We start from the raw sequence: 17,350 nt of genomic DNA, 5'->3' as shown, positions 1-17,350 counted from the left end.
TTCTTTCTTTTTTTCCTTTTAGAAACGTAATAGACAAATCGTGAATATCACCCTCGCCGCTCCCGGGCGAGGGAGGTGAGCGCCTTTCCCATTTAAGGATTCAAGAATCGTCCTTGGTGGCGGCTTTCGCCCACACCGCCTCCCCAAACTCGGCCTGAAACTCGGGGGTGGGGAACAAAGAGGGGCCCGGAGGCGGGGACGTCGCAGGGGGCTGCCGGGGGCCCGGGTCTCCCGCGGGGCTGGGCCCGGGGCGGCAGGGCCCAGTCTGCCGCGGCCTGTCACAGCCTGGGCGGCAGAGACCCCCGCGGGGCAGCCGGGCCTAGCGGCCCCCAGCTCGGGCCTCCGGCGCGAGCCCGGCTCCCCCCGAAACTTCGCCCGCGGCCCGCGCCGACCTCCCCGGCGCAGCCGGCCTCTGCCGACGCGCACACGCACTCTCCGGACAAGCCAACTCACCCGAACCCTGGGGAACTCATCCTCCAGCTCTCGGCGCGGAGCGGGGCGGGCGCGAGGCGCGGGGGCGAGGCAGGGGGCCCGGCGCGGCCTCCGCCCGGGGCGTGCAGCGGCCCCAGCCCGGTCGCCCCTCGCGCGGCCGTACAGTCCTCGTCTCGCGCGGACGGACACGCCGGAGTCCGAGCCTTCCTGCCCGCCCTCCCCGCCCTCCTCCCTCCTCGCTCCTCGCTCCTCCTTCGCCGAGCGCCAGCAGGCGGATTCCAATCTCGGCAGCCGCCGCCGCCGCCGCCGCCGCGGACACTCGCCCGGGAGGGAGGGCTGGGGGGCGGCGCGGGCGCGGGGTCTGGGGGAGGGGCGGGCCTCCGCGAGACTCGGCGCGAGGCTCGCGCACTGGGAGGGCACCCGCTCCGCCCGGCCGCGTCCGCGGAAAGAGCCGAGCGCGCGGCGGAAGTGCCCGAAGGGTCTCTGGGGCTAGGCGCCCTGCTGCCGGGGAGGAGGGCTGGCCGCCGGCAAGGGGGCGCCGGGCTGCTGTAGGGAGGGGGGCTTCTCCTCCGCGCGGCCCTGCCGGCCCCTCCTCACCGAGACGCCGCATCGCCGCCTTGGCGGGGCCGGCTGGTCTCCGGAAGCCGAGTGGAGAAGACGCCGTGCGCGCGCCGCACTGTGCTGAGTGCGGTGGAGCGGCGAAGACCCCGCCGCTGCATGCTGCGCGCGGACCCGGCCCCCCGCACTGCCAGTGCTCCGGCGTTCCTTCGTGTGGACCCCTCCCCGGACAAACTCTAAAGCTCTAACAAAAACTCTCAACACGTGAGGGCAGGTCCGCGCTTGCGGAATAAGCCTGATCGCTGACAGTTCACACGCCATGGCGGAGAACTGCCCGACCGTGGTGGTAGTCGTTGCGACAAAGAAACGTACAAAGCCACAGTCCAACTATTATTTACCCACAGCTCCCCGGCCTCTTTTTCTGGGCTCTTTGCCAACGTACCGAGGCGCAGGTAGGGGGAGTTGAGGGGGAAGAAGCATTTTCGCGTCGATCCAGGAGCTGTGAGGCCTGGCCCGCCCGGGAACCCTATGATGGAGCCCGTGAATTCCAAAGGCATAAGTTGTGCAGCGGTGTTAACCCAACAGAACTGAAGTCAGCGGACTATAAATATTGTTCCCGTCTCTGCTTTCTCTCACTCTAGTGACCTCGGATACCCTCCGAGTCTGATTCCCTCCATTTGGAAAACGTAAATAGTTGTCAATCCTTTTTTCTCCTCATTCTTTGGAAAATGCCATTACAAGTATTCAGTGCCCTGTATGTGAAGAGTCTTGGTCTCTTTTTAACAACCAAATGTGACTTTGATCTCTTTGGTAAGTCTTTCAACGAATGCATGGTATTAAATTAACTCCTTACAAAAGATACTCTTTTTTTAGTTACCTTTATAAACTATGGGTAAAAGAGAGACGAGGAAAAGAATGTGCCAAGCCCTGATGTTTGTTTTCACACACATTCTCCTTTAAGAGATGTTTAAATTCCAGAGTATTCCCTTATATTCTTGTTTAAATGGCTAAAATCCCTTCCATACTTGTTTAGAGTTTTTTGGGTTTTTTTTTTTGGTCCATCTTTCATTCTGTACCCCGCCGGGCGCTTTTATCCACTTTTGACCTTAATGCTTCAGATACCTTCTGTAATTCCAAATTATTTTTTCAATTCTACTTATTCTGTAATTTTTTTTCCTGAACTCTGTACCTGTCTCAGGTTTGAGAGGCATGGATCTTGCTATGCAGGGTGAATGTTTGATACATTGGTTTCCCTGCATCACCTAAAATTTGTCACTTTTTCAAGTTTACTACATAGGACACTGCTTTGATGTCAAGGGATAGGGTGGACCTTTCTCTTGAGGAGATTCAGACTGATTAGCCAAAGAACTCACTGATGTAAGCTGAGCAATGTGTCATGGCAGATAAAACTATGATGAGTGTGTACTCTCTAGACCCTAGTTCAATTTTCAGATATATGAATCAGTCTGTAAAATAGACAACCTCAGGTTAGAAATTTAGTACTTCAAAATGTACAAATCCATGTTGCCTAGGTTGTGTTATACGCCACTGTAGAAATTAGAGCAAAACTGAAGCATCAAATTTTAAGTCATCATATCTTTGCTTCTCTAGAAAAGGATCTCCTTTTCAAATTTTCAGGAATTTTACTTAATATCCTTTTGCTTTCCTTGGACAGAGCCCACCTTAGTGCCCAGGCTGAAATCCTTAGCTTTATCACAGCAGGCAACCTACGTACTGACAACTGAGCAGGGCATGGTGTTTTCTTTGGTTCCTGGCATGTGTATGCATGCCAGCCTGTTTCTCCGGTTTTCCTGCCCACTTAAATGAACAAGAGCAGCCAGGAAGCCCAAAGAGACATCTGAACACGTATGGTCTGGCCCCCAAACTCAAAGGCAACACCTCAAGGTGCATATTCAACATTCTCTAATGTGATAGTTTTCCTCTAAGTAGGTTAACAGAATTCTCTGGAAATGGATTTTTTTTCTCTGCATAGTCTGAGGTATAAGCCTCAAGAGTGGTAGTTGCATGCCCAAATCACGTAGCATTAGTTTGGAATGCAAAATCACCCCTCTTCTACAGTTCTCAGGTCCTCAAGAACACCTTGAGGTGTTCTGATCACCTATCTTAACACCCCGACGCAGCCAATTTCGTTTTCTTTATACCACCTTTTACTGTATGAAATTACTTCATTTAGTTATTTGTTTATGGTCTGAGTTTCTCTGACCCACTAGAATGTAAACTCCGTGAGAGCAAAAACCTTGTCAATCTTGTTCTCAACTGTTTCTGCAGAGCCTAGTACATAACTAGTGCTCAATATTTTTTAAATGAATGAGATAAAAGATAGAATTTCCTTTAAGCATTTCTGAACCTTGTCATCAAAATCCAATTTGTTTATTTATTTAATTTTCTATTTTCTTTTAGCCACACTGCAGTTTGCAGGATCCTAGTTCCCTGACCACAGATGGAATCTGGGCTTCCTGCAGTGCGGAACCCTAACCACTGGACTGCCAGGGAATCCCGGTATCCAGTTTTAGAGGGTAGCTTGGACTATGTTGAAAAGGTGAGGGTGAGTCAGGGAAGCTATGGGTTATACCATCTTCCAGTGAAATGGACATGTCTGCTTTCAGGGAAGGTATTAGTTGAATAGACTAATCCAAGTTCATCCATCCAAAGTCACTTCCCTGCTATAAAGACTTTATGAGGTGAAGGCAGCCCTAAGTCATCATGGGTATGGAGATAAATTAGAATTCAGTAAGGAGGGACTAGTGAAGGGATGCCCTTGGCAGAGTGATGCTTTAGTTGTTTTCAAACCCAATATTAAATGGATAAGAGTGTTGTGAAGAGTAAACAGCTACATTATTCGGCATGGACACTACTACATCATTTTACTGGTTAATACCCTGGTTAAGGTCATGGTTAAGAAGGACCAAGCCAAAACAGAAACTGTGTTTAAGAAAAAAAAACAGTTATATATATACAATTGAAAAATCTGAATTTGTGTTTTCCTTTGTATTGGTATAATATTTTACTTCCCATTTTATTTTTACTTGTATATAACTTGAGTGAAGCTCTTTCTACAAAGTAGTCACCACTTGGTCCTGCCTAGTCCATGGTCTCAATTGACCGCACCCCACTGTCAGTACACCCTTTACCATAGAACCCAATCCTCTCCTTCACAGGAAGACTCTTCTCAAAGCTCCAGTCCCAAGCCCAGGATTCAGCCACCTGCTGCCTCTGCTACTTACACCAAGGTGTCCTAAACTTGGCCCCCATCTAAGCACTGACTCACAGCCCTTTTCTTGCTCCTGAAGCCCAGGCCTTTTAACCTGTGTGGAACTCGATTTTCTCTGCCTGTGGTCTGGACTCTGCACTCTGGAGTCTGCCCCAACCCTACAACACAGACTCTGTTGTGTACTGATTGATACCCCTAGTGGTAATACTTGTTTGCCTTCAGCTTTATTTCCTAGAATTTCTCTGTCCATATTCTCTCCATTCATCAGGCCTGCTTCCCCCCATTGCCTCAAGTTGGACATCCTGATGCTTGCTGTTCTCCTGGACTACCGCCTGTTGTTTGCTCACTGTTCTCCAGCTGTCAGGTACTACCTAGAGGGCTTGAGGTCCTCCCACCCAACACCTGGACCTGGGGCCTCCCCAGCCCAGCTCCACTCAGTCCACGGTCAATCTGTCCTTCCCTATCCTGTAGCAATTCACCTTGCTGCCTTTCTCTGTCCTGAGAGTAGTGGGTTTATAACCAATTACACTTTATTTTTTAACCAGATATACATAAAGATAGGTATATATTAGTATATATATATATATATGTATATAATTGCTTTTGTTTTTGCATGGTTAAAAAAATGTACTAGGTGCTTGCATACATATATATGTATATTTATATATATTGTTAATATGTACATGTATAAACCATATCCAGTTCTACTTACTACTCCTAAATACTGATTCAACTCAAGAATTTTGTTAGCACTAGTAGTCCAGAAATCCTAGCATCTGGAGCTGAGTATGGTTACCTTGTGAATGACTATTCAAAGAAAGACAAGGTGTCATGATAAAGATTCAAGCTGAGATAACTGGGGAGATAATAATTTTGGATCAGGAATGCTGTGTTATTGACAGCCATACTATATCAACTGTACGTGCTCGACATGGTTATCTAAATATATAGGTGTAGTGTGGTACCTCCAATGTGCATAGACATATTAGTTTACCACATATTTTGGGGTACCGAACCCTGTGCTAGACAGAAAGCTCTAGAGGACAAGAACTGTCTTTTTCTCACTCCATCATATCCCTAGGATCTAGCCTGCTGCCAGGCACAAGAGTATGTGTTCAATATTTACTGAATAAATAAATGTACTATAATGCCCAGTACATTCCTTCCCCTAAAAGCTTAAAATCTCATAAAAATAAGTTGTGCACATAATTTCTTTACTTGATATTTCTTTCCGAGTCAAGATTTATTGTCCTTAAGACAGTTGCTAACTCATTTTGTTCTCTATTGATAGATGGCCCTCACTCATTTCTTATATTTTTATCAAAAAAGCAGGGTTGATTTTTTTGGTTCTGTTTTTAGTATTTTTGAGGCTTAATTTTAAAGCCCTTACCTTGATAGCATGGGAGTGATAGATAGAAATCCTTGATAAATCCTTGATAGAAATCCTGTAATGATAGCACAGAAGTACCACCGACTATAACTTTTTTTCTTGGGGCCATGCTGCATGGCTTCCAAAATCTCTAACCAGGGATCAAACCTGGGACCACGGTAGTAAAAGCCCAGAATCCTAACCACTAGACTAGCAGGGAACTCCCTATCACTGGCTTTAAATTTAACGTCTTTTCAACAAATAATGCTTAAGTTTTGGAGTTTTGTGTGCTCTTTTAAAAAAAGAACTTCCTCCATTCTCTCATGGGGAAATAAAATCAATTATCCAATCAGGAATCAATAGCTGTCACTGTTTCTTTTAAAATGTAGGTTTTACATTTGGTTTGTTACCCACTTTAAAATCTGTCTTCTTCCTTGTATGCCTGAATTATACCAGCTACCCTAGTTAGTCATTCCCTCTTTCAACTGATCTTGCTCAGTTTTTCCAGGTTTCACTTAATGAGATACTACACTTATCACAATCTGAGAACCACTACTGTACGAAAGTATTCTGCTAGATTGGTGTCTCCACTTCCCACAGAATGAGCCACATTCATTTCTCCTTTTCATGCCATTCTCCTGCCTCCAATGCCCAAATACCACCTCTTGTAGGAACTCATCTTTGACGGCTCCATCCTAAATCCCTTAGGCTTTTCTCTCTATGATCTACATCACTGACTTTTTTGGGACAGTTTAGCTATTCCTGTGTCTTCCTCCAAAATATTATTTCATACCTTTATTCACTTACATATGAATAGGGACTTTCTAGCTTCCCAGGCTGGGGGAGGACAATATAGAAGTTAAAGAAATACTCAAGGTATCAAAATAGTCGTCTTAGGTTGGAACCTACCAGTGCTGCTGCTGTTTAGTCGCTCAGTCATATCCGACTCTTTGCAGCTCCGTGAACTATAGCCCACCAGGCTCCTCTGTCCATGGGATTTCCCAAGCAAGCGTACTGGAGTGGGTTGCCATTTCCCTTCTCCAGGGGATCTTCCCGACCCAGGGACAGAACCTGTGTCTCCTGCTTGGAAGGCGGATCCCATTGTAATAGTCAAAATTCTGCCCCTGTTTTCAAGAGGCAATTGGAGGTTGGGGGTGGTGTCACAAACTTCTCAATGCACCTGCTGTGCTGCTCTATTCCTCAGGGTCAAAAAGAGCACTCCTATTCCTTCTTCCCTTCTACCCTCACCTGCCCCTGTTGTTAGCACAGTTGCTGTAGTCACTGCACTGAACACCTCAGGCAGCTACATTGCAGGATTCCAAGAGTTGCCAGCTGCTTTTTGTGAAAGATGCTCCCTGGAGTTGCACAGTGCACAACCTGCTCCTGGCCCCACAGAACACCATGAAAGAGCCATTCCAGTTGCATACAGGGAGCCAAGTCCCTGGCTTGCTTAAAGAACCAACTTTTTTTTACTATGAACATCATATATACCTCTATACAACATTATATATTACATAGATACATTATATTTTATTATATAACATTGTATACCTTTCAGGGCATTTGGGGGAAATGAAAGTGGCAAGATGTATATTTGTCAGAATTAAATCAATTAGAATCCCATATAGGATGTGTAATTAACTAAAATTTTCATTTTGATTTTATTTTCATCAGTGCAAATGCTCAACACAAAAATTATTCTGTTGTTATACTTGGAGTAATATATCATGCCAACCAAAATTTATATACGTACCATATTCCATCAAAATAAGATAACGATTATAAGCAACCTTATTTTATGTACAACTAGGAAAGAAAAACACTGCCAATTAAATTATGACGTATCATTAATTGTAAGACATCCTAATTTCAGAAGTGATAAAATGTCAAAAAGTGTGCATCTAAGAACTGATGAAACACAGTGTGTTTTAATGCATCTAAAAGGCAAAACACCACCATATGGTCCAGTAGTTTGAAATATTAAGTTTCTGGGTTTTTGACATATAACTTATTTGTTTGTTTTGCACGATCCTTGAATAATCACACTGTGAAAGTTAACCACAAGAGCAGAGACAGTACAGTTCAACTGCATATAAACATATAAAACAAACATGAATAACTTATGATTCAGTCACATAAAGTTTAAAAGAAATACTAGCATCCAGTCAATGTAATGTAGTATTTGGATGACATTACAAATAAAAAATTAAGTTTTGGACAGCTGCTTATTCTGAAAATGTGTGATGACAAGGAGAATGAACATATTTTTATCCTTGGAAAAGTCAAACTAAACAATTAGAAAAATCTCAACAGTGCAGTAGGACGACTTTACATTTATCCCGGAAGCTGAACAATAGTCCTTGTTGCTTGTGGGGCCATCAGGAAAAGCCAGCTGTGGGTTTCTTTTTAGTACAATTAATTGCTTCCGCTGTATATAAAATTGAAAGAATTGGGTGCTTTAGTGCGGAAAAAGGATATCCTGTACACTGCTCCTATTTCCTCACAAAAGCTATTACTGAGCCTTTTGCCATTAATTCACATGCATTGGATTATCCTGTGATGAAAGACCAAGTGGCTTCTCATTTTTATAGTCTCTTATCTCCTATTTATTTGGCATCTCTCTGGAGATACCTGCTCTTCTCCCAAGACTGGTTAATTGCTAGGATGTCAGAAGGTAGCTAATGACTGACTTCCTTTTCTGAGACTAATTGTGAGCTCATCTCTGTACTTTTTCTTAGAGTGGTGCTTCTCATTGTTGAGAAATATTCTGAGTTCTGTTATTATTTGAAATGACAGAGGCAGCATGTTCAGTACCAATTTTCAATCCCTGCCCACCGTTCACTTTGAGATCAGCAAGTGATTCATTATAAACCCTCTGGATAAACCTGAATGGTCCAGTATACAACAGCCATTTGCTAAGTGTGACTATGTAAATTTTAAATTAGTTAAAAGGAAATCAACATTTAAAGTTCAGTTGCTCAGTCTCGGCTCATTAAGTGCTCAATAGCCACATGAGGTTAGTGGTTACCATACTGGAAGAGGGAAGATATAGAACATGGCCATTTTCACAGACAGTTCTATTGGACAGTGTTGCTATAAATTGTGATCTGGTCCCCTCAGGCCTCGTGAATAGTATCTGAACCCTGAATCGATGTTTCTGAGCTCACCATTGAAAACAAATGGTAGAAAGGCTACTTTCAGGATCATTTCTGTAGTCTGTTACTCGAGAAGTTTCTCTGAGCATGTGGAGCACCAGAAATGGGGAGCTGCTGTTCACCTGATATAAAGTTACATAAGGTCTGGAAAGATCCCCTGGAGAAGCAAACAGCTACCCACTCCAGTATTCTTCCCTGGAAAATTCCATGGACAAAGGAGCCTGACAGCCTACAGTCTATGGGGTCACAAAGAGTCAGACACGACTGAGCAACTAACACACACACACACACACACAAATAAGTGTTCTTACCACAATAAAAAGAAATATATATATATATATTTCTTTTTTTAAATTATTTTATTTGACTGTACTGGGTCTTAGTGGTGTCATGTGGGATCTCGTTCCTTGACCAGGGATCGAACCCAGGCCCCCTGCACTGGCAGCGTGAAGTATTAGCCGCTGGATCACCAGAGAAGTCCCTATATATGTTTCTTAATGGTAGAAAATTGACGAAAATGCAAATAGTATCTGTGGTATCTCCAGGAAGAGGGAGTATGATTACTTTTTTCTTTTTCATATTTATATGTGTTTTGGGGGGTTTATTCCTTTCTTAATTAGTAAAAATCACATTTAAGATCCTTAAACCCATTATCACCAGTTTCAAAATGGTTTTATCCAACCCCTGCCTTGAGAGGAAGTAATCATTTTGAACAACTGTTTCTTTAAAAATTAAACTCAGCCAGCAGTTTTTAGTTAAGAGATCTGTATTCCCTTCTCTTCTAGCATGAAAAGCATCAGAGAACTTGCATTTAGGATGCCCTAGAGCCCTGATAAATAGAATTACAGAACATCCCTCAGGAAGAGATGGCTCATGATCACTAGCAATCCTCTCACCCAGGCATTTGTTGGGCATTTTGCCAGGATATACATATTTCTAGACTACACTTCAGAGTCTCAGAATCAAGGCCCAACAGGTTAAGGAGGCCTATGGAGCTAAAGAGGGCTCTAGTTTTACCATTGAAAAGAGAACCGTAAAAAAAGAATTCCTTGTTTCCTAAAGGTTCAGGCATGATCATACAGGTTTAATTAGGAACAGCCAGCTGTTTACAGCAAATTATAAACTGTATAAGCAGACTTCAGTGGACACTCCCAAAAGATGTCCCATGAACCCTTACTTCTCCAAGTCCAGATTCAGCAGATCTGGCTTGGTGAGGTAGGGTGCTGTGATGCCAGCCAGAGGAGTATTCTAAAAGTCCCTTTCCATAGCTTTCCATGACCAAAGGAGAGGGTCAGGAGTACATGGAGAGCCTCTGCTTTTCTTTCCTTTTGTCCTTGAAACTTGAAGCCAATTCACTGTTTTCTTGACTACTACTGCACCCGCCCAGTAGAGAGACCCTTCAGAAACAAGCTAAGCAACAAGATAAGAACACCAACTTTGGAGTCAGAATTCTGGCTGAACTTCCTAATTTTTGACCTTGGGCAGAGTTTGTCAACCCTGAGTCCCAGTTTCTTCGCCTATAAAATGAGGATAAATAATATCTATTTAATGAGGCAGATATGAGAATTAACTAAGAGTATTTGGGAAACTGTTGGCATAAAATCAACATTCAATTATTTTTTACTTACCTTTCCTTTTCCTTCTAGAAGGTGACTGGTCCATTGGTGTTTCTATTGAAGGGGAAGGAAAACAAACTGTAAAACTCTTAATGAGCCTTACTTCAAATACTGCCCAGTGCAGTTCAGTAATTAGTATATGAGTTCTGCTTCAGCTTGGGCTGGGTTCCAGTTCTTTGCTCCAGCCTTAGCTCAGGAATTTCCTCCTCTAGAAAGCCTTTGCTACCCACTCCCAAGCTGAGTAAGTGGCTTTCCCAAGTAGTCCCCTGGCACTCCAAGCTTGTTTCTATCCTAATTGTTTACCTTGCATTCTGCTTCTCAAAACAGGGTATCTAGCATTGAGCCTGGAGTACAGGATGTTATAAAGCATCTTCTCCAGAGCATCAATTTTATCTAATAATGAGTAAAACAAAGGGCAGGTATATATTTTTAAGATAGGATATTAGATTACATAAGAAATTTCACAATGGCAGAGGGTTCCTAGAAGACATGTGCTCATCGTCCTTTGCTTTTAGATCTTCTTTGCAGAAAAGCTGGAGAAGCACTTATTGCCACATGACAGTGAAATTACACAGTAACTAGTCTGTTTCTTCCAGCAGACCATGAGCTCTGTTAGGGCAGGCATTGTACCTCATTTGCCCCTGAATCACAAAACTTACTTACATAGTATGAGGCCTGTTTCAAGGTAGAGGCTCCAGGAATGTTTGTGGATCTGAAATCAATTCTCTGTCTTCTCCCAGTACTTTGGGGAAACTATAGTTTTTCCATCAAAGAGAGCAACTTTGAAATTGTTTAACTGACAGGACTTCACATTGCGTGCCTGTTAGAGAGAACACAATTCTAGCTGTACTTTTGGGAAAAGTATTTAACCTATCAGACTTCTGGCTTCCCAACCTGGTAGGGTGGTTAAGGCTTAATGAGAAAAGATTCACAAAGTAAACTGAGCTTGGCACACAGAAGATGCATGCAAAAAAGCTTCTTTAGTTTTCTCTAAAGTGACTAATTAATAACTGCTACTGCTAAGTCGTTTCAGTTGTGTCCGACTCTGTGCGACCCCATAGATGGCAGCCCACCAGGCTCCGCCGTCCCTGGGATTCTCCAGGCAAGAACACTGGAGTGGGTTGCCATGTCCTTCTCCAATGCATGAAAGTGAAAAGTGAAAGTGAAGTCGCTCAGTCATGTCCAACTCTTAGCGACCCCATAGACTGCAGCCTACCAGGCTCCTCCATCCATGGGATTTTCCAGGCAAGAGTACTGGAGTGGGGTGCCATTGCCTTCTCTGAAATAATAACTCATTAATTATAATCATTAACCTACAAGCAAAGAGATGATTTTGGTTATTTCAATCATTCCAAGCAGCTCAAAAGGAACCTGAGCCACTGCCTGGGGCTTCTTCTACAGCACCCTGGTCCTCCTTCCTGAACGTCCAACCTAATATTTACCACATCATCCAGCAGTTTCCTTACTGTCTCGGTGACCATCACATTAAACCTGGACTTAAAAGATAGAGATAATTCAACTAGAAGGTGGAGAAAGGTAACCACCTATTAGGAGAGTGAGCTGCTGAGTCAGGGACCATTTCAAGCCTTGCCTCACTAAGTAATCTGATTTGCTTTTCCAACTCTGAGGCATGCCTTGATCCTGGTTCTGCAGACAGAACTGGGTCCTGGGCAAACTTGCCAATTCCTAACTTAGAGAATGAGCCAGGGAGTTGGCATCCACAAATGGCTGTGTCCTTCATTCTATTGGTCTGGGTCCGGAGTAACTTTACTCAGAAACTAGTAAAGCTTAAGCTTCAGGGTCCCTCACTATCAAAGGCCCCTGTTTATGCTGAGAGTTGCTTAAAATGTTCTAGGTTGAGAAGGGAAGTCAGGGTGTAATCAGGGAGCATTCTTATGTAAGCTTTTCTGATAAGTTGCCTAAGAGATTTCAGAAGAAAGAGACCTAGAGAGCCGTGATTCCAGGAATTTGATTCTTTCTTCTCATTCTAAACGAATACTCTGCAGTTTATTTTGTGTTGAAAATTTTATATTCTTTTTTAAGGATGACTCCAAAAAACCTGAAGCTACTTTTCTCTATTGCCTCCCTACCCTATAGCTCACCAGAAAGTCACAAGTACAGGAGAAGAGTGTGCAGGGGTCTGTGTCACGATGACTCCATGAGAGGTAGATACACCCTCAATACCTACAGTCTATCTTTTCTCTCAGGAACCTGTTGAACACCTTGTACCAATTTCCTTCCACAAATGCTGGGAAGTGCAGCATTCCCAAGTGCTTCGCTAGAAATAAAAAGATAAAACCTCTATTAGCTGAATCTAAAAACGATTTTGAAATGGTCTTTTTATACCTATTTTTATGCATCGATAGACTTGGTACTAGGGAGGGGTCAGGGGATAACTGACTTGCATATGGAAAGGTAGTCTGTTAAGAATTTTTCTTTTTTTTAAACATTAAAAATTTTTTAACTGAAGTATCATTGCATTTCAGTGTTTCAGGTATACAGCAAAGTGATCCAGTTTTATGTATACATATTCTTTTTCAGATTCTTTTCCATTATAGGTTATTACAAGATATTGAATATAATTCCCTGTACTATAAGGCATGTCCTTTAAGAATTTTAATAAGATGTTTTGGGTTTTTTAAAAAATAGAATTAGTTCATGAAAAAAGGAACATGGATCCCAAGTAAATAATAACAATGATGGTATCCTTTTACACTTCTGTTCCTAATATCTCCACTCTAATGCCTAACTGTAGATGGAGTTCTCATGATCATTATTAGTCAGTTCAGTTCATTTCAGTCGCTCAGTCGTGTCCAACTCTTTGCGACCCCATCAACCGCAGCATGCCAGGCCTCTCTGTCCATCACCACCTCCCGGAGTTTACCCCAACTCATGTCCATTGAGTCTGTGATGCCATCCAACCATCTAATCCTCTGTTGTCCCCTTCTCCTCCTGCCCTCAATCTTTCCTAGCACCAGGGTCTTTTCAAATGAGTCAGCTCTTCGCATCAGGTGGCCAAAATACTGGAGCTTCAGCTTCAACATCAGTCCTTCCAATGAACACCCATGACTGATTTCCTTTAGGGTGGACTGGTTGGATCTCCTTGCAGTCCAAGGGACTCTCAAGAGTCTTCTCCAACACCACAGTTCAAAAGCATGAATTCTTCGGCGCTCAGCTTTCTTTATGATCCAACTCTAACATCCATGCATGACTACTGGAAAAACCATAGCCTTGACTAGGCAGGCCTTTGTTGACAAAGTAATGTCTCTGCTTTTTAATATGCTGTCTAGGTTGCTCATAACTTTCCTTCCAAGGAGTAAGCGTCTTTTAATTGTATGGCTGCAATCACCATCTGCAATGATTTAAAGTCAGCCACTGTTTGTCCTTCTATTTGCCATGAAGTGACGGGACCAGATGCCATGATCTTAGTTTTATGAATGTTGAGCTTTAAGCCAACTTTTTCACTCTCCTCTTTCACTTTCATCAGGAGGCTCTTTAGTTCTTCACTTTCTGCCATAAGGATGGTGTCATCTGCATATCTGAGGTTATTGATATTTCTCCCAGCAATCTTGATTCCAGCTTGTGCTTCTTCCAGCCCAGCGTTCCTCATGATGTACTCTGCATATAAGTTAAATAAGCAGGGTGACAATATACAGCTTTGACATACTCCTTTTCCTATTTGGAACCAGTCTGTTGTTCCATGTCCAGTTCTAACTGTTGCTTCCTGACCTGCATACAGGTTTCTCATCATTAGTCAGATAACCTTTAAAATGTATTTTATAGAGATTAAGTAGGATCGCATTAGTGAAGTTCATAGTTTTAAGAAATACATTGTTTTTAAAAGAAAGCAAATCTTAGTACGGTATGCATAGTATGATTCCAATTAAGCAAAACACAATGTGGGTGTGTATAGTTTGTGTGAGTATATATGCAAGGATAGGTTTGTGTTTCCCAGATTTCAGAAAACAACACTGTGCTGTATCCACACAGAACTAATGTTGCCCAGACTTTAGACAACTGCATACAACCTTTAATTTTTTTAATTTTGCCGCACTGTGGGGCTTGTGGGATCCTAGCTCCCTGACCAGGGATCAAACCCAGGCCCCCTGCAGCAGAAGTACAGAGTCCTAACACTGGACCACCAGAGAAGTGCTTGCATACAATCTTTTGCCATACTCATCCAGAACTACTTGATGAACAGCTTTGACACTTTTTAAAAAAGCTTTATAAGGAAAATAAAATTTATTCTAACAGAAGGTGACCTCCTTCACTAATAGAGTCAAATATTAACTCTTTGCAACTGGCAGGTATATGAAAACATTGTCTACCCAGCTTACAAGACCTTCTGTGCTCTTTGCCACCTCTCCTGCTGCTCTTACCTCTGCTCTCAAACCCTGTTCCTTCATTGTGCCAAAACTGTACCTGGAAGCCTCCACGTTTCTTTCCCCCCTACCTCAAATTTTGGTGTGGCTGGTTTCTTCTCATCATTCAGACCTCAGCCCAAATATCACTTTGCAGCCAGGTCTTCACTGACCACTTGACGAAAAGTAGCTTATGCCAGCCCCCAATATATTGCTTTATTTTCCTGTAGCACTCACTATTTCAAATTGTACTGATTATGTGCTACTTGTTTACTGTTGGTCTCTTCCCTTTAGTGGGTAAGCTTTATGAAAGCAGGAACCTTGTCTGTACTGTCATCTTCCATCCCTACAATAGAGCCTAGCAATTCAGTGAGTGTTCGTGGAATGAAAAGTAATAATTCCAAAATATTATTCAGTGCTAAAAAGAAATGAGATATCAAGCCATGGAAAAATATGGAGGAAAGTGAAATGTACATTGCTAAGTCAAAGAAGCCAGTCTGAAAAGGCTACATATTATAAGATTCCTACCATATGACATTTTGGAAAGGGAAAAACTATAGAGACAATAAAAAGATGGGTGGTCGTCTTTGGCCACCTCATGCGACGAGTTGACTCACTGGAAAAGAGTCTGATGTGGGGAGGGATTGGGGGTGGGAGGAGACAGGGACGACAGAGAATGAGATGGCTGGAAGGCATCACCGACTCGATGGACATGAGTTTGAGTGAACTCTGGGAGTTGGTGATGGACAGGGAGGCCTGGCGTGCTGTGATTCATGGGGTCGCAAAGAGTCGGATGCGACTGAGTGACTGAACCGAACTTAAGGGGGAGGGAGGGATGAATAAGTGGAGCACAGTCAATTCTTAGGCAACTATATATGATATTATAATGGTGGATACATGTCATAATATATTTGTTCAAACCCATATAATGTGCAATACCAGGAGAACCCTAATATAAACTATTGACTCTAGGTGATATGGATGTGTCCATGTAGGTTCACTGATTATGACAAATGTAGATTCTGGTGGAGGATGCTGAAAATGGCAGAGGCTATGCCTGAGTGGGGTCAGGGAGCATATGGGAAATCTGTATACCTTCTGCTCAATTTTGCTACAAAGCTAAAACTGCTCAGGGGCTTCCCTGATAGCTCGGCTGGTAAAGAATCCACCTGCAATGCAGGAGACTCTGGTTTGATTCCTGGGTTGGGAAGATCCGCTGGAGAAGGGATAGGTTACCCACTCCAGTATTCTTGGACTTCCCTTGTGGCTTAGCTGGTAAATAATCCACCTGCAATGTGGGAGACCTAGGTTGGGAAGATCCCCTGGAGAAGGGAAAGGCTCCCCACTCCGGTATTCCAGCCTAGAGAATTCCATGGACTATATAGTCCATGGGGTTACAAAGAGTTGGACACGACTGAGCAACTTTCACTTTCACTTAAAACTACTCTAAAAATAAAGACTATTAAAAAAGATATACTGCCCAAGTTGTCGATAGCTTTAAGTATATAAGTGATCACTGAGTCACATTGCTGTACATCAGAAACTAACACAACATTGTAAATCAACTATATATCAATACAAATTTTTTTTAAAAGCTGCAGTAATGAAAACAAAAATAATGCTGCTATGAACATAGGAGTGCATGTATCTTTCAAATTAGGGTTTCTGTGTTCTTTGGATACATACTCAGAAACAGAATAGTTGGCTCATATGGTGGTTCTATTTTTAATTTTTGGAGGAACACTGTTCTCCACGGTGGCTATACCAATTTATAGTCCCACCAGCAGTGTATAATTGTTTCCTTTTCTCCACATCCTCACCAGCATTTATTATTTCTTGTCTTTTCCATAATAGCCATTCTCACAGGTATGAGATGATATCTCACTGTGGCTTTGAGTTGTATTTTCCTAATAATTAGTGATGAATATCTTTTCATATGTCTGTTGGCAATCTATATGTCTTCTTTGGAAAAATAGTTATTCAGATCCTCTGCCCATTCTTTAATCAGGTTGTCTGACTTCTTGTTGTTGAGTTGTATGAGTTCTGTATGCATTCTGGATACTAATCCCTTATGAGACATACAATTTACCAGATATGGCCTTTATTATGCTGAGGAATGTTCCCTGTATACCCACTTCGTTGAGAATTTTTCTTACAAATGGGTGCTGAATTTTGGGAAATGCTTTCTCTGCATCTGTTCAGATGATCATATGATTTTTAGCCTTCATTTTATCAAGGATATATCATGCTGATTGATTTGTGGATGTTGAACCATCTCTGTATCCCTTGAATAAATCACACTTATCACAGCATATGATCCTTTTATGTTGTTGGATTTTCTTTGCTGATATTTTTTAAAGGATTTTTGCATCTCTGTTCATCAAAAATATTGGCCTACAATTTTGCTTTTCTGTGGTGTCCTTGTCTAGTTTTGGTATCAGGGTAATGCTGGTTTTGTGAAGTGTCAAACAAGCAATTTTTATTTGGTCCACAATTCCTCAGTGAAGAGGGAAGAAATTTTGGTATCAGGTAATACTTCCAATTTCTTTTAATTTCAAAGCTGCAATCAGCATCTGCAGTGATTTTGGAGCCCTAAAAATAAAGTCTGACACTGTTTCCACTGTTTT

The 17,350-nt window shown here is 42.7% G+C and overlaps 1 protein-coding gene and 1 pseudogene across 1 annotated transcript in view; one reads left to right on the top strand and one right to left on the bottom strand.

The window, feature by feature from the left end:
• BMPR1A (bone morphogenetic protein receptor type 1A) overlaps window positions 1–475 on the bottom strand; it is a 147,490-nt gene extending 147,015 nt beyond the window's left edge. Inside the window, exon 1 of the mRNA XM_055425299.2 lies at window positions 454–475. The gene's annotated coding sequence lies outside the window, so the exon portion shown is untranslated. The remainder of the gene's footprint in view (window positions 1–453) is intronic.
• Window positions 476–8,776: 8,301 nt separating this feature from the next.
• On the top strand, window positions 8,777–8,872 carry LOC129556081 (small nucleolar RNA U3; annotated as a pseudogene).
• Window positions 8,873–17,350: the final 8,478 nt, after the last annotated feature.

Source organism: Moschus berezovskii, chromosome 12 (assembly GCF_049115385.1).
Source record: "Moschus berezovskii isolate FMDL1 chromosome 12, NW_MosBer_1.0, whole genome shotgun sequence".
NCBI lineage: Eukaryota > Metazoa > Chordata > Mammalia > Artiodactyla > Moschidae > Moschus > Moschus berezovskii.
Note: the sequence above shows the minus strand (reverse complement) of the source record. Positions and strands in the feature narration are given on the sequence as shown.